Source organism: Sminthopsis crassicaudata, chromosome 3 (assembly GCF_048593235.1).
Source record: "Sminthopsis crassicaudata isolate SCR6 chromosome 3, ASM4859323v1, whole genome shotgun sequence".
Lineage (NCBI taxonomy): Eukaryota > Metazoa > Chordata > Mammalia > Dasyuromorphia > Dasyuridae > Sminthopsis > Sminthopsis crassicaudata.
In genome coordinates, this window is record NC_133619.1 from 96,740,254 (window position 1) to 96,766,795 (window position 26,542).

Here is a 26,542-nt window from a genome sequence, read left to right on the forward strand (position 1 = left end):
TCCTCATTACATAAAATGCTTGCTGATGTTTTTAAACAGATATTACAGATCATTTTGAGGAAAACTATATTTATTCCTATACTCTCTAGTGTTTTTATAGGTAATTTTTTTCTCCACCTATTGATATGATCATTTTGTTATTTCCTAATGTTTAATCAGCCCTGCATTCTGGATATAAATCATACTTGGTCATGCTGTATTAACTTGGGGAAACTTGCTGTAATCTCTTTGATAATAATTTATTTATGATATTTGCATCAATATTCATTAGAGAAACAGTCTAAAATTTTCTTTTTCTGTTTTGACTCAACCTGGTTTAGGTTGGGTCAGCACTATATCTGTGTCTTAAAAGAATTTGGTTGGACTCCCTCTTTTGCTATTTTTCCAAATATTTTGAACAGTATTGCAAGTAATTGTTCTTTAAATTTCTGGTAAAAATACTCATGTAATCCATTTGTCCTTTGAGACTTTTTCTTAGGGAGCTGATTAATAGCTTGTTCAATTTCTTTGTCTAAATTGGTACTATTTAAGTATTTTATATCTTTTATTAATCTGGACAATTTATATTTTTGCAAGTATTCATTCATTTTATTTACATTATCAGATTCATTGGCATATAATTTGGCAAAATAATTACTAATTATTGCTCTAATTCCTTCTTCATTGGTGGAAAAGTCTTTTTTTTAGATTTTTGATACTAACAATTTGATTTTCTTTATTCTTTTTACTAATCAAATTAGCTAAAAGTTTATCTATTAATTGTTTTTTCTCATAAAACTAATTCTTTGTTTTGTTTATTAGTCTAATACCTTTCTTACTAATAATTTTATTGATCTTCCCTTTTGCTTGGAAGAATTTCAAATTTGGTTTTTACTTGGATGTTTTTAATTTGTTCTTTTTCTAGTTTGCTTAATTGCATACCCACTTCATTGAACTTCTCTTTCTTTATTTTATGCAAGCAAGCATCTAGAAATATAAAACTTCCCTTAAGAACTGCTTTGGCTGAATCCCATAAATTTTGGTACATTGTCTCATTATTGTCATTTTCTAGGATTAAATTATTAATTGTGTTTATGATTTGTATTGTGTCATCATCATCTGAAAATGATTCTGTCTTTCTTCATTTGAGTTTAAGGTTTTTAATGACCTAATCCATAGTCATTTTTTGTGCCCGTTCCATGTAACACTGAGAAAAAAAGTATATTCATTTCTCCACTCAATTTTTTCCAAAGGTCAATCATACCTAACTTTTCTAAAATTATATTTACCTCTTTGATTTATTTCTTATTTATCTTGTGGTTTAATTTATCTAGTTCTGAAAGATCAATGTTGAGATCACTCTTTAATATAGTTTTGATGTCTAATTATTTTTGCAGTTGTCTTAACTTCTCTAGGAATTTGGGTGCTAAACCAATTGCTGTATATATGTTTAGTATTGATATTACTTCATTATCTATGATGCCCTTTAGCAAAATGTAGTTTCATTCATTATCTCTTTTAATTGATCTATTTTTGCTTTTGGTTGATCTGAGATCAACATTGCTTACCCTGCTTTTTTTGTTGCAACAGAAGCATAATTCCTCTCTCCTTTTCTTGTTGCTTTTCTCTTATATTTCTCTCTTTTTTGCCTTCCCTTTTCCACCTCTATTTTCCTAGAGAGTGAGACAAGTTTCTCTACCTTTAGTTTTAGATCACAATAAAATCAACTTATACCTACACTCTCTAAGTATACCCACAACAAATGTACAGTTCTCAAAAGTTAAACAGCATTTTCTCATATAGAAATGTAAACTATTAAAATTTTAAAATATATTTTCTTTCCTTTTTACCATTCTTTTCTTTTTTAATTTCCTTTTTTATGCTTCTCTTGAATTCTGTATTTGAAGTTCACATTTTCTTTTCTGCTCTAATCTTTTCATCAAGATTAAATGTTCATCTATTTCATTAAATATCTGTGTTTTCCCCTGAAATATAATGGTTAATTTTGCTGGCTAGTTGATTCTTGGCTACAATCCAAGTTTTTTTGACCTTCAGAATATCATATTCCAGTCCCTTATATCCTTTCAAGTAGAAGCTGCTAGGTCCTGGCTAATCTTGATTGTTGTTTCTCAATATTTTTATTCTTTCTTGCTGCTTGCAATATTTTCTCCTTGATCTGATAATTCTGAAATTTAGTTATGATATTTCTTTGAGTTCTTATTTTGGAGTATCTGAGAGGAGGTTATAGGTGAATTCTTTCAAACACTATTTAACCATCATTCTAGGACAGCAGGGTAATTTTCATGGATGATTTCCTGAAAGATGTTGTCAAGGTTCTTCAAGTCTATACAAGAAGCCCAACAGTTTGTCTCTCCCAGGTTTATTTTCAAAATCACTTTTTTTTTCTAATGAGGTATTTTACATTTTCTTATATATTTTTTCTTTTTGGTTTCATTTGACTGATTCTTGATGTCTAATTGACTCATTCACTTCCATTTGTTCAATTCTAATTTTGAATTAATTATTTTCTTCAGTTAGCATTTTTTTTTCACCTTTTGCATTTGGCAAATTGAAGTTTTAAATGAATTGTTTTGTTTACTGGGTGTTTTTTTTTTCATTTCCCAAATTTTGTTTTTCAACAAGTTAATTTTTTTTTCCATTTTGTCAAATCTATTTTATAAGGAGTTATATGCTTTTTTCCATTTCTCTAAATCTATTTATAAGGAGTTTTCAGATAATTTCTGTGTTTCCTTTTTTAAACCCTCCTATAAAGTTCTCATTTCCATTCCCCATATTTCTTCTAATTCTCTTTTAAGCTCTTTTATGAATTCTTCCAAGAGAGCCTTGGAAGATAGAAACCTTGAGGCTTCTTCTAGAGATGACTTGCCTTTAGTATTCTCAGGGTTTGAGGTCTGTTCTTCCTGTCTCCATAAAAACTATCTATGGTTAAAATTATTTTTGCCTTTTGCTCATTTTAAAGGGTGTGGTCTGCTGTTAGGGAAAATGGGAAATTCAGCTAATGATTATAAATGAGAGAAAAACTATCAGTTTTTGAACACATAAGTCCACAGCTTATAGTATTCCATGAGTGATGCTCTGCCATTTTTTTGTTGTTGTATATAGACTTTTTAGTAACTTTCCAATTGATAGATGATAATTGTTGAAGTTTTGATATCTGGGGAAAGTGGTATGGAAATCCAAAACTGGTTATTCTGTAGCTGAGATATATCACTTTCCAGTTGGTCTTTCATTGATGAGAGCTTCTTTGATGTTTGTTAAATCAGGTAGATTCAGAAAGAAAGAAAAAAAAAAAAAGGAAATGAAGCTTTGTGCTAATGGAGGTATGGATACAAGGATACTACCCTCCATTCATCCTATGAATGCACTTATGTTTGGATATTGTTATTCCAAGGTCATATTCCTTCATCCTGTTCACTAAGATGATTTAGCATTTCTCTCTGGGACATAAAGCCCTTGTTCCCCATCTTTTGTCCTCCGTATCAGGACTGTTGTATCTCTTTCTTTTTGAGTCTGTAACAATTTTTTTTGTAATTTAATATGATTCCATTTACTACTTTAATATAAAAAATATGTTAATTAACTGAGACACTATGTCATATTAAATGGCATAATGTATATAAAGTACTTTATAAACCATTAAACAATATGTATTTGTCATCTTACCTTAATCCCTCATCAATATTTATGAAAAAAAGTCTTTAAATTGTGACATTGCATTCATTGCAATCATTGCATTTCAAGGTAAAACATTCTTCACTGAAGTAGATCTATTTTCAGAAAGTTCTTTTTATAATGAACTAAAATCCTATAACTTTTTCTACTGGTGCTAGTTTAGTTCAATTCAATTTAACAAAAAAAAAATATCAAGGATCTATGAGATACTGTTCTAGTGATATTAAAGAAACAATTTGCTCTCAGAGTTAAAATGCATCATATCACACTCTATAAGCCTAAGTAAATATTTGGTCTGTCTCTTTAATATATGTCATTTAAATATTTTTAAATCAATGATAGCTCATTAATTTTACCTTTTCTGTGCTACACATACTTTTTTTGGGAAAGTGCATACTCATACAAGACAGTTTCAAAATCTCTTTTTCTCCTGTTCACCTTTCTCTAGATGAGATTCAATTTGTTAATGCTTTCCTTCAATGTTTTACCCCAAACTGGACACAACATTCATGGATATTATGTTAAATGCTAAAAGTTATTATAAAAAGACCATAATCCTCCTCATTTTGATACGTTTATGTCTGTCTGGTTAATTATTTTTTACATCCATAAAAGAAAATGGATCCTTGATGTTTTAGAAAGGTGGGATGGGATTTAAATGACATGGCTATCCCAAGTTTTCAAACTTAGTCTCATTAGGAAGAAAAATTATAGAGAAGCATACTTTAGGATAGTATGAGGTGTATAGGATTAAAAACTTTGTTTGATCATTAAAACATGAAAGAAAAAATAGCTCTGCCATTGATAATGTTTTCTATTGCCTGTTTAGATAAGTTCTAAACATGCTATTAATTCTCAATGAACAATAATAAAATTCACTTAAAAGGAACATTTAATGAAAGTATAATGTGCAAACAACTGCCTTTTCAATTATAGTCTTCACTTGAGAATTAATAGGCACAAAATGACATTTATTATCACATGAATGCTATAGATATTGAAGCCAGGGCAATTATTTATTATTATCTATTCATTTCAGACATATCTGCTCAAGAGTCCAAAGTGGAAGGGAACGTGAAGAAAAGTTAACATGGCAAGCAGTAAGCTAAAAATAAAATTTAATAATGCATTCTTCTCTGAATCTTGATCTGAAATCAAAAAACCTGGGCTAGAATTTCAGTTCTTGAGATTATGAGGGTACAATAAAAAGCATGTTGAATTTGAATTTTTAGGGTCTGAGTTCAAATTCTTGTTCTTTTATTAACTTTCTCTGTTTTTGTACATTACTCCAGATGTGTAAAATGAGGGGCTTGGACTAACAAAGGTTTATTTGTCTCCAAATCTCATAAAATTAGCTATTTTGATAATTTAATATAGATACTTAGTATAAGATATCTTCTAAGGTAGCATCTAGTATAATGTTTGGGCTAGATCCCTGGAGGGACTCTTGGTCTTCAGGGGGAGAAGTGAAGGAGGCAGGCAAGCTGCCATGCGGCTTGCCAAAGATGTATCCTGGATTCTGGAGTCCGGAGTCTCCAGTCTTTCTCCTCCTCGTCCTGCAGCCAAGTGACCCTTATCTCTCTCCCTCAGCCCTCCAATCCTTGCCCATGATTAAATCCCCACCACAAATTCAGCAAGTGACAATCATAAAGAGAGCCATCACATCACCATCTCATCTAAATATGAATATAGAGCCATTAGCTCACATCAAATAGGTAATTATCCTTAAATGCTCCGTTGTGTGATTGAAACATACCTTTTTGGACTTTCAGCCCTCTACATCTCCTGCTTTCTTTTGTTTTAAAACACAGGTGGTCATGCCCTCCTTTACTTTTCAGAGAAATAAGAACCCCAAAAAGGAGGTGATCACACCCTCCTTGACTTCTCAGGAAAGGTGGTGAAAACACCAAAAAGGAGATGATCATCCCCCTCCCCCTGACTTTTCAGGAGGAGAGATGAAAAACACCAGAGGGAAGTGGGCAGTCAAGCCAAATATTGCTTCTGGGCTTACTAGAAACAGGTATACACAAATCCATCAGCATAGGAGGTATTACACGAGCACATAGCAATAAAGCACAGCCTATTAGTGATGACTCTCCCCACAGCTGGTGCAGGTTCAATGTGGTGTAACAAACATGAATTGTACATGTAAGTAGTGATATAACAAACAATATGAATCAACATGTTCTTTAAAAAGATTTCCAGAAGTCCTAGAAAGAGGGTATGTAAATAACAATCATACATACACCTCCTTCTACAACCAAGAGATATCTAGTCCAAAACCATGCTATTATCCATTACTTCATGTTTTAGGGAATCCAATGATCCCTGCATATTTTGAAATCCTGCAATAGTCTTATCATGTCTCAGGGAATCCAATGATTCCTGAGGGTTTTCAAGTTCTGCATCAGGCTCATTATTTTTGATATCCATGAGTCAATTGCAATAACTGCCATGCTCTTTCAGTGGTGGGCACAGTCAGTGATGGAAAGTCAGTGATGGAACCACCCAATGTTTCTTGGATCTTCTCCTTTGTTTCAAGGGTCTTCTCCATCTCTCTCCAATAGACAAGGCAATTACGGGTCATTGGCACCCATCTGATTCCTTCTTTATCTGTAAAGATATAAGCAAAGCCTTTTCCCCAAGCAGTTAACCTATATGGCCCCTTCCATTCACTGCTTTCTCTCCACATCACCTGGCAATTATCTAAAGATGGTGGAGCTGCTTGCACTGGACACTGCCCTTCCAGTGGGTTAAAAAACCTGTCTGCCGGAGCCAGATCTTTGTCAAAAATCAAGAAGTCAGTTCTATAAAGAGCTAAATTTAAAAGTTCTCTTCAGTTACCTGTGGCTTCCCCTTTCTTTTGTTTTTGGAGGAGTGTCTTGATGGCTCTGTTTTTCCTTTCTACTATTATTGCCTATTCTTAAGGATTAGAGGGTATGCCAGTGGTGTGTAAAATCTTACACTGTGCATAAAAGTGTGCAAAATATTTAGAAGTGTATACAGATCCGTTATCTGTTTTTATTGCTTGTGACACACCCATAATTGCAAATGCTTGCATAAGAAATTCAGTGACCACTCCAGCTGTCTCTTTTGCTGCTGGTATTGCAAAAGTAAATCCTGTAAAGGTGTCTACTACAACATCGATAAAAGACAGAGCACCAAAAGATTTATAATGGATCACATCCATTTGCCAAATTTCATTGTGTCTAAAAACACGAGGCATCTTCTCTGGAGGAAGCATAAGAGCATGTAAAAGAAAGCAAGCTGTACAGGTTTTTACTGTGCTCCTAGGTTCCTCTTTTGTTATCCCAAATTGCAAATGTTAAGCTGCCTGATGATATTTAGAATGAGATTCTTGGGCTGCCTGAAATAAAGGAGTATTGGCTAACATGGTTAAAAGGCTATCTGCCTTTGAATTACCACCAAAAATAGGATCTGGTAGTCCACTATGTGAGTGGACATGCAAGATATAAATCTAACCTGGATGCTTTCTCACTTGCTTTCGAAGTTCCTTAAAGAGCTGATATGCATTAGAAGCTACAAATTTTATTTGGACTGTGGCAATTCTTTGTACCACAACTACTGAATAATCCAAATCAGATATTACATTTATGTCTCCTGGATAATAAGTAAAAGCTAGAATGATTGAATAATTGCATAAAATTCATTCTGTTGAGTGGACTGAAAAGGAGTTCTGACTACTCTCTTTATAGTTAAGTCACGAGAGTATACAGTACAAATGTTATATTTGGATGGATCTATGGATCTATAAAGATAGTTGGTCCATTAGAAACCTTTTTTTTTAAGAATCCAGTGCCAATTGTGTAATAGTCAGGTTGTCTTTAATAGAGACTGATAAAATTTGGAGCCATGGTCAATAAAATTTGCCACTCTGGGATGGTTTCATAGAACACATTAATTTGTGCATTGGTATAAAAGGTATATGTCTTGTCAGATTTTACCCCGCATAATTGTACTGCTTTAATAAAATTCTGGCCACAAACACTGGGTAAGGAGTAAGGCTTTGTTCTGGTTGTTCTGGAAGGTTCATCCACTTTATCACACTGTCTTTTTGATGAAGGAATGATGTGGGGACCTCTTTTGTAGCAAAAACTGATATTTCCAAGGCTTTTTGAGTAACTCTTTCAACCACAATGGATAAAGCCAATTCAACCTCTCTCAAAGCCCCTTGAACTTCTTTTGTAAGTTGGCATGGTGAGTTTAAAGTACTATCTCCCAGTAAAATGTCATATAATGGTTGCGATTGATAAGTAGTTAAGCCTAGCATTGGACACAGCCATTGGATATCTCCTATCAATTGCTGAAAGTCATTTAAGGTGTTCAATTTCTCTGTTCTTACTGAAAGTTTTTGTACTGCAAGCACAGTGTGTGTCTCTGTATCTCTGTCTATCTCTCTCTGACTCTCTGTCTCTTTTAATTTGAGATCACCAAAACAAATGTCAAGAAAACTGTGAATATAATTTTCCCACATTTTAACATAGCTTGTGATAAAAATATAATAAACTGTTTTAGTAGACAAGAATGAAAGATATGGATTAGACAATATTACAATCAGATTCAGAATAAATTGCATGGCTGGACTTCAGTGATACTTACTAACAATTAAATAACATTCTATAATAAAGTTGCTAGTGGACCAGATCAAATATCTATGGTTGTGCCTATCCAGTTTAGTATATTTTATCAACAAGAGGTAAATACATAGAGAATATGCTCATCAAAGTAGCAGGTAGGATAACTAACAAAGTGAATGACAGTTTGAAGTTTCTGACATGCTGGAACATTGAACTGAATATATTAACATGAAATTCAGTAGACTTCAATGTAGGTCTGACACTTGATTACAAAATAATTAATTCCACAAGTTGAGACATAAAGAGAGAAAAGCAATTCTAAAAAAACATTTATGGTATTTAGTGGATTTAGATAAGATAATATTCAACAGCTCTTCCTTCATGAGAAGGAAGCATTGTACTTAATAAATTTGGTCTCAGAGAGGGAAAAAAAAAAAAAAAAAAAAAAAAAAAAAAACACAGAAGTAATCCTGGGTAAACTTAGAATGTATGAAATTAAAAACCTCTCAATAATTAGAAGTATATAAAAGTGGAATTGGCTGCCCAGAAAAGTGTTGTGTTCTGACTTCTTGGAAAGTGTTAAATAGAGGTTGGATAATCACTTACCAGATTTGTTGTAGCAGAAATTGTTTCTTTTAGAATTAAATTATTATTGAGATCTCCATGAACTCTAATTATTACATAAAACTAAAAACAAAAGCTTAAATAATTTCCCAAATTCACACATCTAACAACTTGTAGAAGCCTAGTATTCTGAATCACAATACAATGGCCTTTCCATTATAACTCATCTCAATAACAATTATTATAATGATAATAGTAATAACTTCTTTTCTTGACAATTTATTGTATGAAAAATAAAGGGAACACTTTCAAAGGAATCTGGAAAGATGTGTATTCACAGTTGCAGATTGCAGTAAGCAAAATCATAGATCAATTTATATCAAATTATCATCAATATCAATATTATATAGATAGATAGATAGATAGATAGATAGATATTGATTATATATCAATTTATATCAAAGCAACATTATAAAAATAATTTTAAGGACAAGAACTTTGATCAGTGCAAGACTAATGCTTACACAGTTATATTAATATTGTTAAAACCTGCAAATCTCCATCTCAGAAGTGATATGGTATATATGCAAAATGAGATGTCTTTTTTACATGATTAATGTGGTCATTTGTTTTGATTGTGTACACATTTACAAAAAGTTTCCCTTTCTTGTTAAGGGTAAAAGTTGAGAAAGAGAGGGAAAAGTTTCTTGTTAACTGAATATAATAATTTTTAAAATTCGTCCTACCATATGACATTTAAGTGTTATCAAATCAACAGCCAATTACTTAAGGAAAACTCCTGTGACTAAAACAAACAGAAGCACAACACAGCATTCTTCATTTCTATTGAGAAAACAATTAATACAAGTACCTCTCATGTCTTACACTATAAATTATGAATAACTCTTTCATTTGTATCAGTGTCCCATTAATTATAGCTAATGATGGAAATATTGTCCAAAAGTAAAGAAATAATAAACAAGGAGAAACATAATAACAGTTAGCTAAACACCCTTAGCATCTCTTTGTTGATGTTTAGTTCATTTATTTTGACAAGTGCACTTTAATTTTAACAACTGTTTAATTAGGCTTGCCACTAAAACTCACTTCAGAGAACATAGAAATTCATGAACTTAATGACAAAAGGGCTTTTTTAACTACACAAAAGCTTATGTTCTAATGAAAAATCATTCACTTGATCAAGTACTTTTTGACTGCCTACTATATGACCATGTCTTTACACATTAACAATACACACCTTGGTATTTGTCTCCCAACTAAATATAAAATTCTAAGACATTCTGTTGCCTATTTCTTCAAAAATTGTGCAGTTTTGTAGTATACTCTTTAAAACTTCTTTAAAAAAAAAAACAGTATTTTTGACATTCCTAAAATTCTTTCTTGGAATTTGGAAGTTTCTAGAATCTCTATTTTTAAATCACAAAATGATGGCTCCTAAACATGTGATAAGATACTTATGTACCACCATTGAGTAGGATTTGGAAGTATTGAGTCAGTTTCCAGTTTTGAGGGATAAAATGGAAGATGATGTCAGAACTGCTGAGAGAAGACTATGGGAAGGCATGAGAGATTTGTGTAGTTTTCATAATATTCCCAGCCTAGCTTGCTATTTCAGAGATTTGGGGGACTTTCTCCTTCAGTGGGATGTGAGATCTTCTCTCTTGTATGAGTTGAATAGCCTTGTTCCCAATAGGAAGACTATTTCACTTTTGTTATCTGTTATTATTCTCCCATATATATCACTTTTATGTTTTTTGTTTCTCTGTGGTTTCAAGAGTTGGGTTTTTTTTTACTATCTTCTAAGTATGTTCATTATAGAACTGGGATTTGGTTGGAAAGAGGTTAAGAATTGGATATAGAGTTGAGGATCCCCTTTCCTACCCACCTGATCAAAAGAGAGTTCAAATATAATCATTTCCCCTAGATGAAAAATTGAGGGAGAATAGAGATATACTAATACCCTGATATTCCCTCTCTCACCCCAGAGGAGAGCAGAGTGGCAGCTTCTAACCCAATCTCCTACTTCTTTTTCTGGCAAGAATGATAATCTCCCTTAGAGATGTATAGAGTTATTCTGCCACCCTTTGAGCCACACAAGGATGTGATTGATAGTCTTTCATAGTTGTCTAGAGCACATAGAGGTTGAACATTTTACCCACAAGTACCTAGGTCCAGACAAAACAATATGTGGTTTACTGAATATAATATTAAAAGCACCCCTTTATTGTCCTTTATTATATAACACATGTAAATATTTAATGACTGAAGTTCATGTTCATTCTACCTGACCTTAGTACTCTTGGCAACAGTAGATTACATGTCATGGAATCCCTTCCCCTACCCCTCAACTGAATTTGTCTTTGAATGGTGTTTTAAGTGCATGTTTTGTCTCACTTCAGAAATGATTTTATGAACAATTCCTTTGCTGTTAAAATTATTAGTCATAGTGCTATCTTTTTTTAAGTGCCTCAAGATAAGACAGGTTTAGTTGCACCAAGATCCAATTCATGTATTTTTGTAACATTGAGAACTCATACCAAGATGATTAATTTCATTCTATTCATTCCTCTTGTAATGAGTACATTCATTCTCTGACTAAATGGGGCAGGTTCTATGTGTGCCAGTGGCAGAATGGGTCAAATGGAGAAGAACAAGATAAATTCAAGAGTCTCTGACCTCAGGGAATTTACAAGCTAGTGGAGGAGGAAATATCATAAGCTAATTACACAAATAGATTCAATCCTACAGTTCTTTGTGGATGTCACCCTGACAATATAAGATATAAAAGCATGAAGTCTAGAGCAAGTAGAAGTTATTGATGGAAGCATAGTGGGATATGAAAGGAGATGTGGATGTATAATCACAGACCTGTGTATGAAACCTGATTTTGCTCCCAACAACTTGTGCACATTATGCAAGTAATTGAACCTTCCTAGACATCAGCTTCTTCATATATAAAATAAAGACTATGTTGCTCAGGTTATATCAGCCCTTCCAGATTACTCCTACATGTATGTTTTCCATTGGCTTTTTTATGATTTTGGTAATTTGGTTTTCCTCCCAGTCTTAAAAAATAATAATAAACTGAGTAAACAAAGTTTATTGATTATTTAAAAAAAAAACAACTCTTTTAATAAAGCAATATCCATGAATATAAATTTCTTCTATTACCTGTATATATTTATATGATTTGGAACTTGACAAAAATGAAAAATAGCATTCCTATTAACATACTACTATTGCATATAATGTTTTAAAAATAATAATCAATTTAACAGGTTACTTTTGATTCTGTCTTGCTTATATGTGTTTCTTTATGAACTTTATTTTGTCAACTTCGGTGTATTTTAAAAAATTTAGAATACCTTCCTTTCTTTCTTTTCTTGTCCTTTTTGGGGAAACATTATTTACAGGCCTGCCCCCCTTACTTTCTACCATAATGCTCAATTAAAAAAAATAAAAGAATAGAAAAACAATATTTAGAACAAATACTACATGTCAAACTAAGCAGATATACATATTTATCATGTCCAAAATATACTATATTTTGCACCTTAATTCTATTATCCCTATTTTAGAATGTGGGTAGCATGTTTTATCATCAGTCCCTGGTGTCAATACATTGGCTGGGCATTGTATTAATTAGTTATATCTTCCCAAGGTATTTTTCTTTATAGTGTTATTCTATAAATTATTCTCTTGATATTGATCATTTTAGTCAGCATTAGAGAACAGGTATTACCAGGTTTCTTTAAAACTATCACTTTCGTCACATTTAAAACCTAATAATGTTTCATTACATTTATAGATCATCAATTATTTAGCTATTCGATTGATGGGGATATATTTGTTTTCTGCTTCTTTGAGAAAACAAACAACAATGCTTTTAATATTTCTATATTTTGGAGTTTTTTCTTTCTTTTGTGCAGGAGGAATTGAGTTAATCAATCAATTATATAAAAATTACAATAATTTGCCAATAGAAAAATGGTTAAGTAATATAAACAGGCAGTTTTCAAAAAAAAAAAAAATCCAAGCTTTCAATTCTTATATGAAACCACTTATATTAAGTAGGATAAGGTCAAACATATTAATCAACCCCACTTAATGAAAATGATAAGATGGCCAATCACTCTTAATCATGGGCCTTAGATTAAGGGTACAAAGTTGTTGGATGAAATTTAAATGATGACAGAAAGGAAGTCTGCTCTAATTGCCTAAAAGATTTCCTAATGTCCTTTAGATCCTATGAAAAAACATTAGTCAAGTCTGGTGAATGATGAGCCAGGAGCAAAATGTTTTTTTTAAAGCAAAATGTATCAGGGAAACTGCCTTGTCAAGGACTGGGGCGGAGTGGAGATATTTGAAGCAGGAAACATTACATTTGGTTTTATACAACTATCCTCCAGAAATATAACATTCTTCTATATCATCCTTTCCTTTTCATTGTATCCACTTTATTCCCTATTGAATATAATACATTTCCATGTCAAATTCTGTGTTGTGTGTATTTTTGTGTCATCAACTCTACATTCTTCCATTTAGATGGAGGAAAGACTCATAGGAAATTGACTACCTTCACTCTCATTATGCTGCATTTATATGATCTAACAAAATATATCTCCTCATTCTCTGTTCTCTATTATATTACTGTTTCTATATTGTTTTTCCTTTTTATTAGAACATAAACACTTCATCTTACATTTGCTTTCTTTTGTTCATCTTGACACCTATGTTTTCATTTAAAATATATATACAGATCTGTCTTTTTATCAACTATGCTTATAATTGCTCTCTATTATTAAAGATGCATTATTCACTAGAGAAAAAGGGAAAAAAAAAGTTTAATTCTAGAATTTCTTGCTTTTCCATGATGTTATTGATTTCTATCTGGTCAAATCAAACTGGATTTCCTATTCATTAAATAATGTATTACACACCCTCTCTATCCAACTGTTTTGTTTTCTTACCATTTTCTTTTCTAGAACTCTCATTTCCTTTCCTATTTTTTTCATCTACAACTCCCATTTCATTAATAATAATTAATGTTTATGTAGAACCTGCTATGTGCCAGACTCTATGATAAGTACTTTATAATTATTGTTTCTCTCATAACTCTCATAACAACTCTATATCCTTTTTTCCCTTGAGGCAATTGGGATTAAGGGACTTGCCCAGGATAACACAGCTAGGAAGTGTTAAATGTCTGAGACCTAATTTGAAAGCAGGTCCTCCTAAGTTCAGGGCTGGTGCTCTGTCCATTGCACCACCTAGCTGCCCTTCTCATAACAACTTTAAAAGGAAGATATTATAATCCTTGTTTTACATATAAAAAAGTGGGATAGAAGATGATGGAGGGTAGACATGTCTCTATGTGTCCTCCTCCAAACTTCCTTCAAATATACAGTAGATTAACACTCTGAATTGGTTTTGGAGTGATAGAACTCACAAATATTTGGAATACAACAAATTTTCAGAAGAAGATACTTTAGAAGAACTTTAGAAAAGGTCTGTTTCAATCAGGCAGTGTGAGAGGCTGCCAAGCCCAGATTGCAGCACAGGAAATTTGGAAGAAGGAACTGGGGTGGGAAGCCAGGGCATTGAGCCACTAGTGTGCAGAGGGAATTTAATGTGTGACTCTTAGGTTACTCTATAATTCTTACAAGCCAGTGGTCAAGCACATTTTCTTTAAGATACTCAAAGCAAATAGAAAAGCCAAATTGTGAAAACCTGAATCCCAGAATACAGGACATAGACATGTCTATCCAGCACTGGAAGTCAGTCAGAAAAACCAATCTCAGGGCAAATTAAAGTGGCTATTACCCCTTTGACTTAAGAGCAGATCTCAAACTTAAAAAAATGAGCAAAAAAGCAAAAAGAACTCTGACCATACACAGCTTTTATGGAGAGAGAAAAAAAGACCTCAAACCCTAAGGATGGTTCCTAAAGGCAAATCAATACTTATAAAGTTATATGAATTGGTCCCCATTTTACAAGGTTGTCTTGGATGAAAGTGGAAGAATTAAAAAAGGATTTTAAAAGAGAAGTAGAAGGAAAATGGGGAAAGGAAATGAATTTTTCATAAAAGGGTATGAAAAAGGAAAAACAGAAAATGTCTGAAAAAAACTACTTAGATATGATAAAATGAGGAAAAGCATATTACTCCTTAAAAAATACATATGAAAAAGAAAACAACTCCTTGAAAAACAGAATTTGTGAAATGAAAAAATGCAATAAACAAAACAACTCATTTAAAAATTCAATATGCCGAATACAAAAGGGGCTACAAAGGTAACTAAAGAAAATAATTCATTAAATATTAGAATTCAATGAATGTAAATGAATGACTTAATGAGACATCAAAAATTAGTCAAACAAAACCAAAAAAATGAAAAAAAGAAGAAAATGTAAAATACCTCATTGGAAAAACAAATGATCTGGAAAATAGATCTAAGAGAAACAATCTAAGAATTATTGTACTCCCTGAAAACCTTGATGAAATAGAGTCTAAACAACATCTTTCAGAAAATCAAGGAAAATTGCTCTGATGTATTGGAATCAGAAGGTAAAATAGCCATTGAAATAATTCACCTATCACTTCCTGAAAGAGACCCCAAAATGAAAACTCCAAGGAATATCACAGCTAAATTGCAGAATTCTCAGATCAAGGAAAGATTTTGCAAGTGATTAGAAAGAAATAATTCAAATATTGTGGAACCACAATCAGGAATACTCAGTATCTATCTACTTCCACTTTAAAAGATTGAAGAGCTTGGGATCTGACATTCTGAAAGGCAAAGATTGCAGCCAAGAATCAATTATCAGCTAAATTGAGCATTATTTTTTCAGGGAAGAAAATGGATATTCAATGATACAGATGGATTTCATTTATTTCTGATGAAAAGACCAGAGCTGAACAAAAATTTTGATTTCCAAAAATAGAACTCAAGAGAAATATAAAATGTAAAATGGAAAGAACTCTTGAGAACTATATTTCTCTTAAGAATATACTTAGAGAGTGTGGGCATAATTTAATTTTATTGTGAGAATATGAAAAAGAAATAAGAAATGAAAGGATTTTCCCAGAAAAAAAAGAGAAAAATGGACATAAAATGAGGGAATATTACATCTCATGAAAAGTCAAAGAAGACCTATTATAATTGAAGGAAATAAGGGAGGAAGATGAACATTGTGTGAATCTTACTCTCATCAGATTTGGCTCAAAGAGAGACATATTTGGTTTCATAGAGGAACTTCTTTCACCTTATAGGGAAGTGGGAGGGGAAAGAGGAAAGAAAAAAAGTGAGACTTGTAATATTCTCTTTAAAATGTAATGTTCTCTTGTTGAGGTTTTCTTGGGATCTCTGGAGGTAGCCTTCATTTCAGTTCAGTAATCACCATACAAGTAGCCAGAGGTTAAATTCCAAATTCTTTATTATCTCTTTCCAACTCTTGTCTCCTTTCCTGGGGCCTGTTAGCTTTCTTAGCGGCCTATCTCTCTTCTTGGTTCAGAGAGCTTAAGCCCCTGCCGCCAGTCCTTTTTCTTCTCTGCTTCTGCCAGCTTTTTGAGGTCCTCCTGAATGTGTCTTGGTTTCTATGGGGGAGGCAGGAGGATTGTCACCACAGTCTCTGTCTTTACTAGTTCTCATTCTGGTTGAGCTTGTCTGAGTTTATATGGTCTCTTATCAAAGGTGTGAATCTTGTAGAACTATAGTAAGTACTAAGTACATGTACTGAACTAGAGAACTGTTAAGCATCATGCTAAATAAACATTGTCTCTATCAATTCCATGGACTTAGCACATTGTTTCAAGTTCTGGCCCATAACAGAGACTAATAGAAGGGAAAATAAAAGTAGTCGGGGAAAAGTATAAGAAAGGGGAAGGGGCTGTAAAAGGAGGGTTGTTACAAGGAGGCATGGTCAGAAGCAAAATACTGGGGAGGAGGGAAAGAGGAAAAGGAAAGTAAAAAAGAATAATTTGGGGTAAATAAGATGACAGAAAATACAGAATTAATAATTTTAACTGTGAATGTTAATGGCATAAACTCTCCCATGAAATGGATGCATATAGTCCATTGGACTAAAACCCAGAATCCTACAATATGTAGTTTACAAGAAACACATTTAAAGCAAAGTGATACATACAGAGTAGAGGTAAAACGTGGAAGCAGAATATGCTTCAGATGAAGTAAAAAAGGCAAGGAGAGCTGTCCTGAACTCAGATCAGAAAAACAAAAATAGATTTAATTAAAAGAGATAAGAAAGGAAACCATATCTTGCTAAAGGGCACCATAGCTAATGAAGTGATATAAATACTAAACATAGATGCACCAAGTGGTATAAAAACCAAATTCCCAGAGGAGAAGTTAGGAGAACTTCAAAAAGAAATAAAAAGGAAAACTATACTAATGAGGGATCTCAACTTTGCTCTCTAAGAACTTAATAAATTGAACAACTGAATAAAAAAAAAAGAATTTAAGGAGGGAAATAGAATTTTTTTTTTAAATTGGGTATAATAGGTCTTTGGAGAAAATTGTTTGGAGACAGAAAGGAGTATACTTTTTTCCTTGGCAGTTCATGGAACTTATACAAAAATTGACCATGCATTAGGACATAAAATCCTCAAAATCAGAGGCACAAAGACTGAAATAATAAATGCATTTTTTTTCAGATCATGATGCAATAAAAATTACATGCAATAAAAGACCAGGGGAAAATAGACCAAAAATTAATTGGAAACTAAATATTCTAATCCTAAATAATGAATGGGTGAAACAACAAATCATAGACACAATAAATAATTTCATCCAAGAGAATTACAATAATGAGACAACATACCAAAATTTGTGAGATGTAGCCAAAGCAGTTATTACAGGAAATTTTATATCTCTAGATGCTTACTTGCATAAAATGACAAAGAGAAGATCAATAAAACTAAAAAAGATTGAAAGGGACAAATTAAAAAGACCTAATTAAATACCAAATTTGAAATTCTGAAAATAAAAAGGGAGATTAATAAAACTGAATGTAAGAGAACTATTTAATTAATAAATAAGAGTTGGTTTTATGAAAAACCAACAAAATAGATAAACTTTTTGTTAATTTGATTACAAAAAGAAAAAAAAATAAAATCAAATTGTTAGTCTCAAAAATGAAAAAGGAGAACTTCTCACCAATGAAGAGGAAAGTAGAGCAATAATTAGTATTTTGCCCAACATTATGTCAAAAATTTGATAATCTAAGTGAAATATAGAAGAAGAAATAAATTACAATTACAAATAAATTACAAAAAGTTAGAAAAAGAAATAAATTACTTAAATAGTTGTGGTGAAGAGAAATAAATAGAAAAAGGTATTAATCAACTCCCTAAGAAAAAATCTCAAGGAAAGATTAATATAAATGTGAATTCTGCATAAGGATTGAAGAAGTCCTATCAAATTCATTTTGTGACACAGACATGGTTCTGATACTTATATGAGGTAGGGTAAAAACAGAAAGAAAATTGTAGCTCAATTTCCCTGATGAATATTGATTCAAAAATCTTAAATAAAATATCACCTTTTTTTGTTGTTGTTGGCTTGTTGTTGTTTTTTTCTCTCTCAGTTTGTGTTCCTTTTTTTTTTTTGTTCAGCATAACAATTGTCATATAAAGAAGTAGTAAAATATGTAAATATGTAAAGAGGAATTGTACATGTTTCATATATATTGGATTATTTGTTGTCTAAGTAAGGGAGTGGGGAGGAAGTGAGGAAAAATTTGGAACACAAAGTTTTGCAACAGTGAATGCTGAAAGCTGTATATTTTTCAAAAATAAAAAAGCTTTTAAAATGTGATGTATACAGATGTGAGGAACAAATATGTCACTTCTATCTCTGTGAGTTGTGGGTGTGTATTCATATGTGTGTATATGTGTGTGGCAATAAGTTGTGCAAAGAACATTATATATATATATATACCTGTTTGAATAATGCTGGTTTATCTTTAAATAATTATGACAACTAAATAAGAAATACTGGGAATATTTTAATAATATACATTTTATCATAAATTGCCACATATTTTTTTTAAAGCTACACAAGGTACATAAAAGTAAGACCCATGATTTCTAGGACACAGAGAAAAAAGTAACAAATTAGCATTCATTTCTTTTATTTCTTTATGTTGTGGCCAATTCAGATTTAATTTACTAGTAATCTATAGTTAAAATATTATAATCTGGAAATAAGGTTATTGTAAGTTTATATTCTTTAGGGAGTTTACATTAAAGTAAATGTCACTTTAATTATATATCTTGCCATGCAATTTGTAAAATTTCCTGCTTATCTTTGCTTTTCCCCTCTTATTGCTTGAATCTTACTGCAACTTACTACTAACCATAAGTGATTTTCTTTGTGATTTTTTATACAGATAATTCTTCACTTTTAAAGCATATGTACTTATTTACATATAACTGAATGTTTGTCTTCAGACCGGCATTTTTTTACATAATAGTTATGCTAATATTTCTTTGAGAAGGGATTTAGAATTAACTGACCATTCCCATCCAGCCTTGCAAAATAAAGCTCACAATTTCTAATCATAATAAAACAGGATGCTCTCTTTTGTCATCATCAGTCTCAATCATTCAAAGTTTTATTATGATGTTACACATAGAATTCTTACAAAGTATTACAATTCAGTATCCTTTATATTAAGCATCATCTGATGTAATGTCAAAGCAATCCTATACTTTTCTGTTATTTTCTTTTAATCTGTTTGGTGCTATCATCTTTCTAAATAATAGTTTTATCTTCCTGGACTCGTTTATTGGCATTCAAAAATAAATTCATTTTAAAATGATTAGTTCAATGTCAGGAACATGCTAGATGTACAATAAGTATTTCTTGATTCTTTTTGCAAATAGACATGTGTTGAGACTCATAGATTGTAAGAACACAGGGTATCTGAGGAAATTACCTACTTAGTGATAGTATTGAACACAATATATCCTCTATAAACTCTGATGTAAATAATGCAAAGAATTAAGTGGAGAGCAGGGAATTATCATGAAATGTAGATTCTAAAAAATATTTCCTGAGTTACTCGATGTAATACCTGTGTAAATTATCCTGATTGGAAATTTTCCTTTTGCTGTTGTTGCAAGAAAATACATTACAAAAAAGTCTATCTTATTATGAATTTAAGGGCAAAGAATGATAAAATGAATTTTGAAATGAGCTTATTTATAAAATGAAAGATATTCTCTCTTTTTTTCCTCTCAATAATTTTGTGCTTCCTTCTCTAATAGCAAACTGTCTTTTCCATTTTCTGTCCTCCTCTCTTTAGGTTTCTTTACAAACATATGAAAAGGCACCTTTGGACAATATTAATAAATATAATATGTAAGGACACATTTAAAATTTTGGTATTATTAAGTGGAGCATGCAATATCTGATACATGACAAATTTGATTTGTATATATATTTGATAAGTAGAATTGTTTACTTTTTGTGAGCCTACCCCCAATGTGTGTGATGACGTCACCATAATCATGAAGATATATGTGATATCTGCTGTATTGTTTTGACTTATTCTACTATTAATGGATAAAATATTTATCACTAGACATTATAATGATATATAAAATAAGACAGCATAAAAATTAGCTCAAAAATAGTAATGCTTCATAAGGCCTGTTAATGGCCTTATTTCTTGTCCTGTAGTATATACATTTTCTGAGAATTTCATTTTGAAGGGAAAAAATGTGGCACAAGTATTCATTTTCTATAGAGTATAATTTAAAACTAATTTGAGCTAAAAAATGTTATATTTTGCAAGTTATGAATTATTAGAATGCTTTTTAAAGGGAAGGGAAAGATATTGTTGATATATAATATCTAGAATCAAATAATCATTGGGGAATTCTGATGTGGTGAAGGTATTATGACATCTTTATGGTTTAACTAAATTTTAATGAAGAGTCAAATGAAAAGACTTAAAATTAATTTTATATAGATTTAGTCTGCTTTTGAGGCTATGTAAGTAAAATACTTGTAATAATCATTTCTAAATTATCAAAATATTTATCATCAATTTATTCAAGTCTGAAAGTTAAAGAAACTTGGAAACATTGGTCTCTTTGCTGCTTATACAGTATATTTTATGATCCATAGTAAGTCTATTAAAATTTTAGTTATACTGAATTCTAATTTTATACTATAGACCCAGTTTTGTGAGGTTATTGGATCAAATGCAAAACCATAAAGATCAACCTAATAGTTTTTATAAAATTGTCTTTCTCATACTCAATAATGGGGATCCTCTTTTGAACCCTGTACAGGACCACAGATATTGGGGAACTCTGAGAAAAGTATACTTGTAGCAAAGATACTTACAGCAGGGTGCTAACCAAGGCTGATCCTGAGATCCTCCAGACAGCTAGCCTAGACATTTTATTTTGGCACCCAGTGTGAAACACTGACAGAAGCACACTATATTTTGAGGCTCTGGAGGCAAGTACCTACACTCAACAGTTTGACTGACACCATCATAAACTCAATGGAGAAGTTCCTGTGTCCTGTAAATAGGGTGAATACAAAAATACACAAGCAGGAAACTTTGGTAAGAGTTAAACTAGTCACTTTTGTTTTTTTATTTGAAATGAGGCAAATACTAAGAAAAGAGCCTTCCCCACCCCCAAGGGAAGTATGTAGCAAGGATAGTTAGGTTAATAAAGAAGCAAGGTTTGTTGGTAATTTGGGAGCAGATTGTTGGATGCAAAGAAATATTAGAGTGCAAGTCTTCTTGGTTCTCTAAGAAAGAAAAATTTCAGCCAGATAAGTGAAAACCAGTAGGAGTACAACTATTTGAATATTATGAAGATAATGGACTTGATTTAATTACTGAGGAAACATTCTTTATATACAACATAACATAATTGGCTTTAAGGAATCCCACAAGTTTTAAAATAAGGAAAAAGTAGAAAGAGCAGAAGGGGGATGGTGCTAACAAAGAAGCTGAAAAGCATGAAAAATTGGACAAAAAAGGAGGTAAGTACAATGCTGATGAAATTAAGGAGTGTGGTGTGTCTCAGCAGGAGCTCTTAGGGAATTACCTATCTCCTGACTCTCCCTCCTCAATTTCACCTTCCTTTCCATGCTTCTACGATTTCTCCAGGAAAGCACCCTTGTGATTTTGAGACCCACTGAAATTTGGCAAATGGATGTGACCCATTATAAATCTTTTGGTCTGTCTTTTATCCACGTTGTGGTAGACAAAAGATATACTTTTGCGATACCAAAAGCAAAAGAGACAGCCCAAGTGGTCACTGAATTCCTTATACAAGCATTTGCAATTATGGGTGTGCCACAAGCAATAAAAACAGACAATGGACCTGCATATACTTCTAAACATTTTGTACATTTTTGTGCACAATATAAGATTTTACACACCACTGGCATACCTTTTAATCCTCAAGGGTAGTCAATAGTATAGAGGAAAAACAGAGACATCAAGACTCTCCTCCAAAAACAAAAGAAAGGGGGAGCCACAGGTAACCTTTAAGGAGTTCTAAATCTAGCTCTTTATACAATTAAATTCTTGATCTTTGACAAAGATGCACTGGCTCCAGCAGACAGATTTTATAACCCACTGGAAGGGCAGTGTCCAGTGCGAGCAGCTTCACTGTCTTTAGATAATCACCAGATGATGTGGAGAGATCCAGAAAGTGGTGAATGAAAGGACCCAAATAAGTTAACTGCTTGGGGGGGAGGATTTGCTTGTATCTCTACAGATGGAGAAGAGATCAGGTGGGTGCCAATGAGCCGTCTTTGCCTTGTTCATCAGAGAGAGATGGAGCAGACCCTTGAAACAAAAAAGAAGACCAAAGAAACATTGGGTGGTTCCATCACTGACTGTGCCCACCACTGGAAGAGCATGGCAGTTATGGCAATTGACTCATGGACATCAAAAATTGTAACTAAGACTGCTGCAGGACTTCAAAATCTTCAGGAAATATTAGATTCCATAACATATGAAGTAATGGACAATAGATTGGTTTGGGACTATCTTTTGGCTGCTGAAGGAGGTGTATGTGTGATTGTTATTTATATACCCTCCTTCTAAGACTTATGGACAAGTATAATTCCTCATGTTGATTCATGTTGTTTGTTACATCACTACTAGCTTGTGTTAAATTACTATATACTTGTGTAATACCTCCCATGCTCATGGATTTATGTATATCTGTTTCAGTTACTCTTCAGCCCAGAGAAAACCTGCTAACAATATCTGGTTTGACTCCCCATTTTCTTTTTTGCTATTTTCACCTCCATTCCTGAGAAGTCAAGGAGGGCTTGACCACCTGTGTTCTAAAACAAAAGAAAGCGGTAGATGTAGAAGACCACAGATATTAGGAAACTCTGAGAAAAGTATACTTGAAGCAAAGATACTTACAGCAATGTGAATTCAGTGTGATTAATGAGATGACGTTTCTCTAGTTTACATATACTTAGTATTTACTATGGAGATATAATGGTTCTTTAGCTCACACATACTTAGTGTGCTGTAAAGTCATTATACTGAGGTATTTAAGGGCTGAGAGGAGTAGAAAGAGAGACATTGCATCTCTGACCATCCTTCTGGTGGCTATCCTGTCTACTTCACTCCTGCACTAAGACCAGGCTGGTCCTCAGATCCTCAAGAGAGCTAGTCCAGACATTACAGAACCTCTTAAGCAGGTTCGCTCCTCTCTCTCTCTCTGCTCTCTCCTCTTTCTTTCCCTCTCAATATGTGTATGTGTATGTATTTATATATAGTTGCACACCACTCTGTATAAGCAAATGTTATGAAACATGAGATACTTGTATACTAAAAAGAATTGTAGATTGTGTCCACACACACAAATGCACATACATATATTTTCTATCTATATCTCTATCCTCTATCTCTTTTTTTCTTTCTTCCTTCCTTTCTTTCTTCCTTCCTTCCTTCCTTCCTTCCTTCCTTCCTTCCTTCCTTCCTTCCTTCCTTCCTTCCTTCCTTCCTTCCTTCCTTCCTTCCTTCCTTCCTTCCTTCCTTTCTTCCTTTCTTTCTTTCTTTCTTTCTTTCTTTCTTTCTTTCTTTCTTTCTTTCTTTCTTTCTTTCTTTCTTTCTTTCTTTCTTTCTTTCTTTCTTTCTTTCTTTCTTTCTTTCTTTCTTTTATTTTTCCTTTCTTTCTATCTATCTAATTTCTTTAATTGTTATCCTGCATCATCAACTTCTACCTAGATGTTTTCATCTCAACTTGTCCAACATAGATCATGTTTTATTGCCCTACTTTCTCTTAGCTCTACTCCAGAAACTTTTAAAATAACATTATCACCCTTACAATCACTTAGGTTTGCAATCTTATTCCACTTTGACTCCTCTATCTCATCACTCAAATTCATTCAGTTGCCAAGCCTTTTCCATGCTACCTCCACATCACTTTGAACTATACTTTATTATCCATTTACATACACTAGACTATCAACATCTCTTGATTGGACTATTGTATAACTTTCTAATTAATTTCCTTCATTTCAGACTTTCCCTTGTGAAATACATTTTCTATCTATTACCAAGCATAAAATTACTCCTGCTATTTACCTACTAAAAGTCTTTAATGATATATTAAATGTATGAAGACTTCTTTTCATCTTGAATTTTTAAGATTTCCATACTTTGGCTTCCATTATCTTCTTTTTTTAAAAAAATATTGTCTTTCTTGTATTCTTCAGGTTAGTCAAAGGGAACTATAATTTTTTTTTTCTGATATAAAACTTCCAAGTCTTATCTCAAATACTACAACTTGTCTAACAATCCCCTATTGATGGGCATTAGATGTCCTTTCCATCTGGAAGGGTATAATTCCATCCAGAGGACATGGTATAATTTACTATGATCTAACAAGCGCAATTAACCCTCTTTATAACTCATTCACATACCTGGATTTTTCAGATCATCTATAGTGCCAAGAAATTTTAGTTACTAGTTTATTAGTAAATTTGCTGGTTACTAGTTGTAGTAGTGTGATTCCTCCAAATTTTCAGAGTGGCACATACTCAGTAACTACTATTCATTTTAGTAGAGTGAAAAAGGGAAAAAAAAAAAAAAAAACTTTAGTAATCCTTTTATATATATATCAGTTTTCTTCTCCTTGCTTTCTGTTGGTCTAAATATATATATATAAGTTTTTACCTTTGTCAGTCTTCACATATTTTCCCCATCTTTTTGAAATTAATTAAACAAGATTTCCTTTCTTTCTAATTATTTGACTGTACATATTATTATATGAGTTCTAAATTTATCTGTGTTTATTATTTAGGTGTATACTAATTTATACAGAAATTTGTGTGCATACATATACTCATATAATATCTTTATAGCAGTTTATAAATTTTCTGTATAATATAAAAGATGTATTGAATATTAGTTCATTTTTAAAAAACAAACAATTATAAAGCTGTTCTAAGCTGAGGCTGCTATGCTAGCATTTGCTCAGCATAGACAATTTATTCTTATTCTGAAGAAGTTTGTTCACTTTATGCACACTTTGTGAATAAAGGTTCTCTTCCTCCACCCCCACTGCATATAAAGAAGTTTATAGGAAGTTTATTTTTTCCTATATAGGAAGGAAAATCGAAGATCATTATAGATGCAATTTAGCTGAAATGGGGGGGGGTAAGCCTTGTGGGATTAAAAATAAAAGGAAAAACTGTTGAGGAGGAGCCTAGAAATACATTCAATTAATCAATTTTTTTTATTACACCTACTATGTGTTAAGCACTTTGTCAAGAACTAGAAATACAAAAGAAGTAAAAGATAATTAAGATCCTTCAGGAGCTTAAAATCTACTGAGACACAACATGTAAACAAATACATAAATAGCAAGCTGTATATATGGTAAATAGTAAATTATTAAGGCAAAAGAATTAAGAGAGGTTGGGGAAGGCTTTACTTAGAAGATGCTATTTTAATTAGGACTTAAAGGAAGTAAAAAATGTTAGTATCCAGAATGGAAGAAAGGAGAACATTCCAGGAATTGGGAGAACAGCAAAAGAGAATATCTGGAGCTGAAAGATAAAGTGTCTTACATGTAGAACATCTCCAAATGTTTTTTATACCTCTTGAACTTGAAATCAATCAAACTTCTGAAACCAAACATGTCCAAAATTGTACTCACTATTTTTTTCCCCTAAAACCTTCCATGTCCTACCTGCCAGATAAAACTAGATAACTATAGATAACACTAGGTTTCCAGGTTGTCAAGGTCACAATGTAGAAATTATCTTTGATTCTTCCCTATTACACAACTTCTATATTCAATCTGTTGCCAAAGCCTGTCAATTTTGCTTTTGTAACATCTCTTACATATACCTTCCTTCTCTCCTCTGATGTGATCTGACAGATTAGGGAAAAAATATTAATTATAAGTTCACAATATATAAAAGACATTGAGAGATGAAATTTTGAAGATCAGCAGAAAAGTTGGGGGATATGGATATATGTAGATTTGAAAATCATCAATATAGAGATAGACTACAGGAATTCATAATCCCTCAAATATATTGGGTATAATATGATATGAGAATAATTTATCATTGAGTGAAAGCATCATCCTCTTCTCAAAGGAGGTTGGAGGTCAGGGTTGAGGAAAATGCCAGTTGAGATAGGAGTTACATAGATGC